Consider the following 6,000-nt stretch of genomic DNA (forward strand, 5'->3'; position numbering starts at 1 on the left):
ATGCTGGAATTTTTAGGACGTTTGAAACGTCCGTTCAGTCGCGTTTGTACCCGCGTTTAGCGGGCGTTTAGGGGCGTTTAGGGGCGTTTGCGTTTAGAACCGTTTCTAGAGGTCAAAAAAATTATTCCCCTTTAAAATGGAAAAACGCGAACGCTAAACGCGGGTCATCGCGTTCAGACGCGTTCGGACGCATTTGTGCGTTTGAAACGCCGGGAAACACACGTTCGAACGCAAATAATTGCGTTCTAAAAAAAGTCCCTGAACGCAACTGCCTGCAAATGACTGTAAACGACCTGGTGTACATGGACAGATAAGATAAAATGTAGATGGGTTCAAGGGCTTCTGAAAAAAACGCCCAACTGCTCCTAAACGGCCATTTCCAGCGTCCCGTGTACATGGAGCCTTAGGTCCGGTTCACACTGATGCGATGCGGGAAGGCTGCGAACTCGCAGCCTGTTCCCGCATCGCACACGCACCCCCGGCAGTTCACACTGCCATATGCGATACGCTGGGGGTGTCAATGTAATCTTAACAACACCCCCAGTTTGATCGCATATCGCAGTGCGATCGTGCAGTTCGCACAGGATCGGATCACACAAGTGTGAACCGCTGTGCGATCCGATCCTGATGCGGCTGCAAAAATGCCTCCTGTGCGTGTTTGCTGCGGGAGCGATGCGAATTTAGCCATACAGTTTGTATGGCTAAACTCGCACCGCACAGCTGATCGCATGTAATGTCGGAGCAGTGCGCTCCGACATTACATGCGAACCCCGCACACGCACAAGTGTGAACCGGGGCTTAGGGTCAGAACCGACCCGTTTTCAGGTTTTGAATGTCTATAAGTATCACATAAATGTGTTTATTGCATCAAGATTTTTTTACTTTGTCAGGAACCTCTATTTAAACAATGTAATAGAAAAATAATCCTTTTCACTAAATTATAAAATACTGTGGTGAAAATTAAGACGTTTATGGTGTTAGGGTCAATTCTGACCCAGTTATAATATAGGATTATAGGACACTAATAAGTGCCAAAACTGAAATCATAAACACTCTCTCTGCTTAGTAACACTGACAGCCAATCCCCTCTCAGCCCTGTGAGCTGTAGTTAGGGAGGGGCCTATCTCTTTGCCTGCTTGTCTGGATCTCTAAATAAACTGAAGAAAAATAGGACAAATACATTTCAGAGTTGCTGACTTTATTTTACCATTTTTTAAATTTGAAAATGAGAGGTATGCTATCAAAAGAAAGGTCTAAGGGGTCACACCAAAAATATTAAAACCAATCTTTTCAAGGATAAATAAGCCTAACAAGGTAACCAAGAGGTAAGAAACAAATTTGATGATAAATAATTATTCAGAGGGTATTTTATGGCTGATTTAAGACACGGGTCAAAACCGACCCTTTAACATCATGGATAGTAACAGAAAGTTAACATAAGAGGAGGGTTACGTTTTTGTGGACTTCTTCAGATTGTTGGTGTTTGGGACTTTATTCACCGATTCATATCATTATATATTTGTATCACCATATTGTGTTTGCACATTTATCAATCTTTTTGATTCATGTCATTAATATGTACTCACAGTTTATTTTGTTCAGTAATGTGCACTAGTAGGTGAGCGCAGCATTTTATACTTTAAGGTATAGTCACTATTTCAAATATTGCCACTGTATTCAGATCCAGCAGTAGGGATGTGCCACCTTGCCCAAACTGGCAGGCTTATGGGAATGCACCCCCTTCTTCAGAGGTTTAAAACTCAGAAACTCGTAAAAACAGTAAACTTCTTTTTGAATGAGTGGCCTCTGTACTCTATGCAGAAGTGATCAGGAGGTGGCAGAGTAAAGTAGTAAGTAAAGTAATAGGAGTAAAGTAAAAACCAGTAGAATTTTGTTTGAAAATGTAATTTTTGGATTTTCTAATGGTTAGCGGAATCAACTTAATATTTTTTTTTTTTGAAAATTTGAAGGACCAAGATGAAAAATGTTTCTTGAATTAACAAAATTCTAACTGAGAATGTGGTTTTCACTTGGGAAAATTCATACATATTGAAGCTTATTATATACACCTGGGATTACATTCAATAACGGGTCTGGACAAAATTTGAAGGGCTTTTGAATTAAATTAGTTCCAAAACAGTGAGCTACACTCTACCTATTCTCCCTATTAACTTGTTCAATATATGTTTGCCGACGTTTACAATACAAAGGTATTGACATAAACCAACGTGTGTACATGTAAAATTCACACATTACATAATCCAAAGGGCCGTAGAATAAAAAGGGAGATCCAATGAAATAAAGACTCCAATAAGTTAACGAACATGTGTATAACAAGAAATGTAAACTGAAGGACCTCTCAGTAAGGGAATCAAGATATAGATATAGTAGATCAACTAGATATTTTTCTTTAGCTTAAGGCCCCTTTCACACACTCCGTCAGTCGGACGGAGTCCGTTTTTCTCAGCGGGGGATCAATCCGCCGTTCCCCCGCTGAGCAGGAGGATGCATCTCTATGGGGGAAATTGGATGGTCCGTTCTCATCCGATCCGATCAGCTGGACGGATGGAAAATAGGGTTTCCATCTGTCCAGATTTGACGAATCAGATCGGATGTCAGCGGACATGTCTCCGCTGACATCCGATGCCCCATAGAGATGCATGGGGTGACCGTTCAGATCCGCCAAAAAAAGCGGACAGGCGGATCTGAACGGTCCGAATGTGTGAAAGAGCCCTTATGGAACAAAGAGAGTGCTCTTAATCTCAGCTCGTTACCTGTATAGAAGAGTCCTGGTAGACAGAAATCTTGCTGATTGATAGGGGATCAAATACCGATTTCACTCATCAAAATGCAAATCCATTTATAACTTTTTTGAAATGTGTTTTTTTTTGGATATTTTTGTTGTTATTCTGTCTCTCACTGTTAAAATAAACCTACCATTAAAACTATTGATGGATCATTTCTTTGTCAGTGGGCAAACGTACAAAATAAGTAGGGGATCAAATACTTTTTCCCCCTCACTGTATTACTATCTCAAGGTCTGCTGATAAAAATTTACTCTGCTCATTCTCCTCATAACTTCTTCTTTCACTTGCAAGATAAGGTTGTGTAGGTTGAATGTTGTAAGCTGTCCACAATTTGGTAATGGCTATAAAAAGTCAATCATTATTGTGTCATGGACAGTACTGCTGTTTCCCGAGACAAGTTGTTGGGTAACATAACTAGAAATTATTTCCTCTAAACTCAGTAGATTGTGTTAGTGTTGCTTCATTAAACAGTTGTTCTGTGGAAGTACATTCTGTACATTGCTCGCCACAAAAATGTCAATAAATCACACCAAAATATTTTTCAAGAAAAAACACTTTATTGTGTAGAATATATTACATTTGTAATGCTTGTAAAAAAAAAAAAAAAATCGAATCTAAATGAAAAACAAAGTGCTCCTAGTGTTAACCACTTGCCGACCGCCGCACGACTATCTACGTCGGCGGTCAGCCCCTCACAGGCAAACTGACGTAGGTCTACGTCACTTGCTTGTGAGGGTCTAGGGAGCGAGCGCGCGCCCCCGGAGGCGCGCTCCCGCGTGGTCACGGACCCCCCCGCGCGTGTGACCGGCGGACTCGATGTCCGCCGGCCACTCTGCGATCAGCGGGGGAGAGGGAGAAAGTCATGCAGCTTGTGTAAACAAGCTGCCTGTCATTCTCCTCGGTATAAAGACACTGATCACACGGATCTACTATGTAGATCCGTTGATCAGTGTCCTTACAGCTCAAGCCACAGCCAATCACAGTAGAAAGCACGCTCCTAGGGACACACACAGCCCCTCCCTCTCAAATAAAGTTAACCCCTTCACTACCAGTGTATTTTTACAGTAACAGTGCATATGTATAGCACTGATTACTGTAGAAATGTCACTGGTAACCCCAAAAGTGTCAAAAATGTCAGTCAAGGGTCTGATCTGTCCGCCCCAATGTCGCAGTACCGCAAAAAAAAACGCAGATCGCCGCCATTACGCGTTAAAAAAAAACAACAAAAATGACAAAAATCTTTCCCTTTGTTAGTAAACGCGATAACTTTTGCGAAAACCAATCAAAATATGCTTTTTGCGATTTTTTTTACCAAACATAGGTAGCATAAAACAAATTGGCCGAAAATATTAAAAAAAATTAGATTTTTACATTTTTTTGGGGGGGAATTTCATATAAAAAAATGTGAAAAATATTGCTATTTTTGCAAAATTGACGCTCTTTTTTTGTTTATAGCGCTTGATCAAAAAATCGCACAGGTGATCAAATACCACCAAAAGAAAGCTCTGTTTGTGGGAAAAAAAGGACGCCAAATTCGTTTAGGTACAGCGTCGCACGACCGCGCAATTGTCTGTTAAAGTCACGCAGTGCCGAATCGCAAAATACCCCCTGGTCGTTTAGCAGCCAAATCCTCCGGGGCTTAAGTGGTTAAGAATACATAAAAATGAACCCCAAGTTATGTACAGGTATTTTCTAAAGAAATCATTAGGAAATGTATTTATAAAAAAATCTCAGAGCTATTCATCCTGTGATACTGGGTGTACATTTGTTCTGTTATTAGGCTATTTTCTATCCAGGTAGAGTGTTCTTTATTCCTATAAAATATTGTGAATCAGGAAAATACTGCAATATGGCCATTAGATGAAGACAATGACCACAGGCAATAAATCGTTTTTTACTATGATCGTTAGAAGGGCCATCTTACCGAATGGGCATGCTGGGCAGTTGCCCAGGAGCCCCACTTGTCCGGGGGGCCCTACCTGCCCAGCCCCAGCCAAGCATTAGTCCCGATTCCCGTGTCATCCCGCCGCTGAACTTAGCAGGTGACAAGCTCCTGTCGGCCCTGCTCTGCTGTCAGGCCACTTGGGCCGAGGAGGGGGAGCCCACAACTGCAGGAATGCCTGTCTGTCTCCACGGAACAGGCACACACAGGACAGTCTAGTCTGACACCCATCACCGGACCCAGCCACCGAGCTTGGAAGCGGTCATTAGCCTGGCACTGCTGTACCAATAAATATCACCTTATCGACAGTTTGCATTTTTATTCTAGTGGGTGGTTGTGTAGGCGGGTCCGCAGTGCGTTGTATTGCCTGGGGGGCCTATAATGCTCTTAAGATGGCACTGATCGTTAGTTCCATCTATTCGCCACAATGCCATATTTTCCTGAACCAGTTCATTTTTTTAATGAGCTAATATTTTGGCCTAGAAAGAAAAAAACCTAGCAGCATTTGATTTTGCCCCCATTTGCACAAAACTATTGAACAGGCAGTTTCACGGGACAAATAGCTTTGGGAATTTTTCATAAATAACTAGAATGTTTTTAAGTCCCGGTTTACACTGGTGCGATGCGGGAAACCCTGCGATTCATTTCCGGTTCCCGCATTGGACCCTGAATCACACAATGGTTTACAGAGATCTGTGAATCGCTGGAGGTGTCAATGTAAAGTTAATGACACTCCCAGATCGGTTTGCAGATTGCAGTGCGAAGTGTGAAATGGCGCAGGAATTGGATCCCATAGGTGTGAACACGCATGAGATCCGATTCCAGTGCAGGCCAAAAAAAGGGTCCTGGACCTGCACCATTGTGGCGCGAATGCGATTTCAGCTATACAATTTGTATGGCTGAAATCGAATCACACAGACATCACATGTGATCTGCACAGCAATGTGGTGTAAATCACATGCAATGTCTGGCATCACACTAGTGTGAACCGGCCCTTAATGTCTTTGAAACATAACTCGTATAATAGTTTGGACAAGAGTCAAGTTTAGTCTCTTGTAATTCCTGCATTTACATGTGATGACAAGGAGCATGCTGACTGGAGGAGAGATTGTGATGACCTTGTCAGTTTGTTCTTGCTCCTTTGCTGTCCAATCCCATGATAATGGTGAGTTGGTGATCAGGTGGTGATGTTTCATTTCAGTAGAGAAAACTCAGGTCACCAAACTTGGACATATTTACAAAAAGTTAATT

The sequence above is a fragment of the Pelophylax lessonae genome, assembly GCF_965119305.1.
Source record: "Pelophylax lessonae genome assembly, chromosome: 6".
In the NCBI taxonomy this organism is placed as follows: Eukaryota; Metazoa; Chordata; class Amphibia; order Anura; family Ranidae; genus Pelophylax; species Pelophylax lessonae.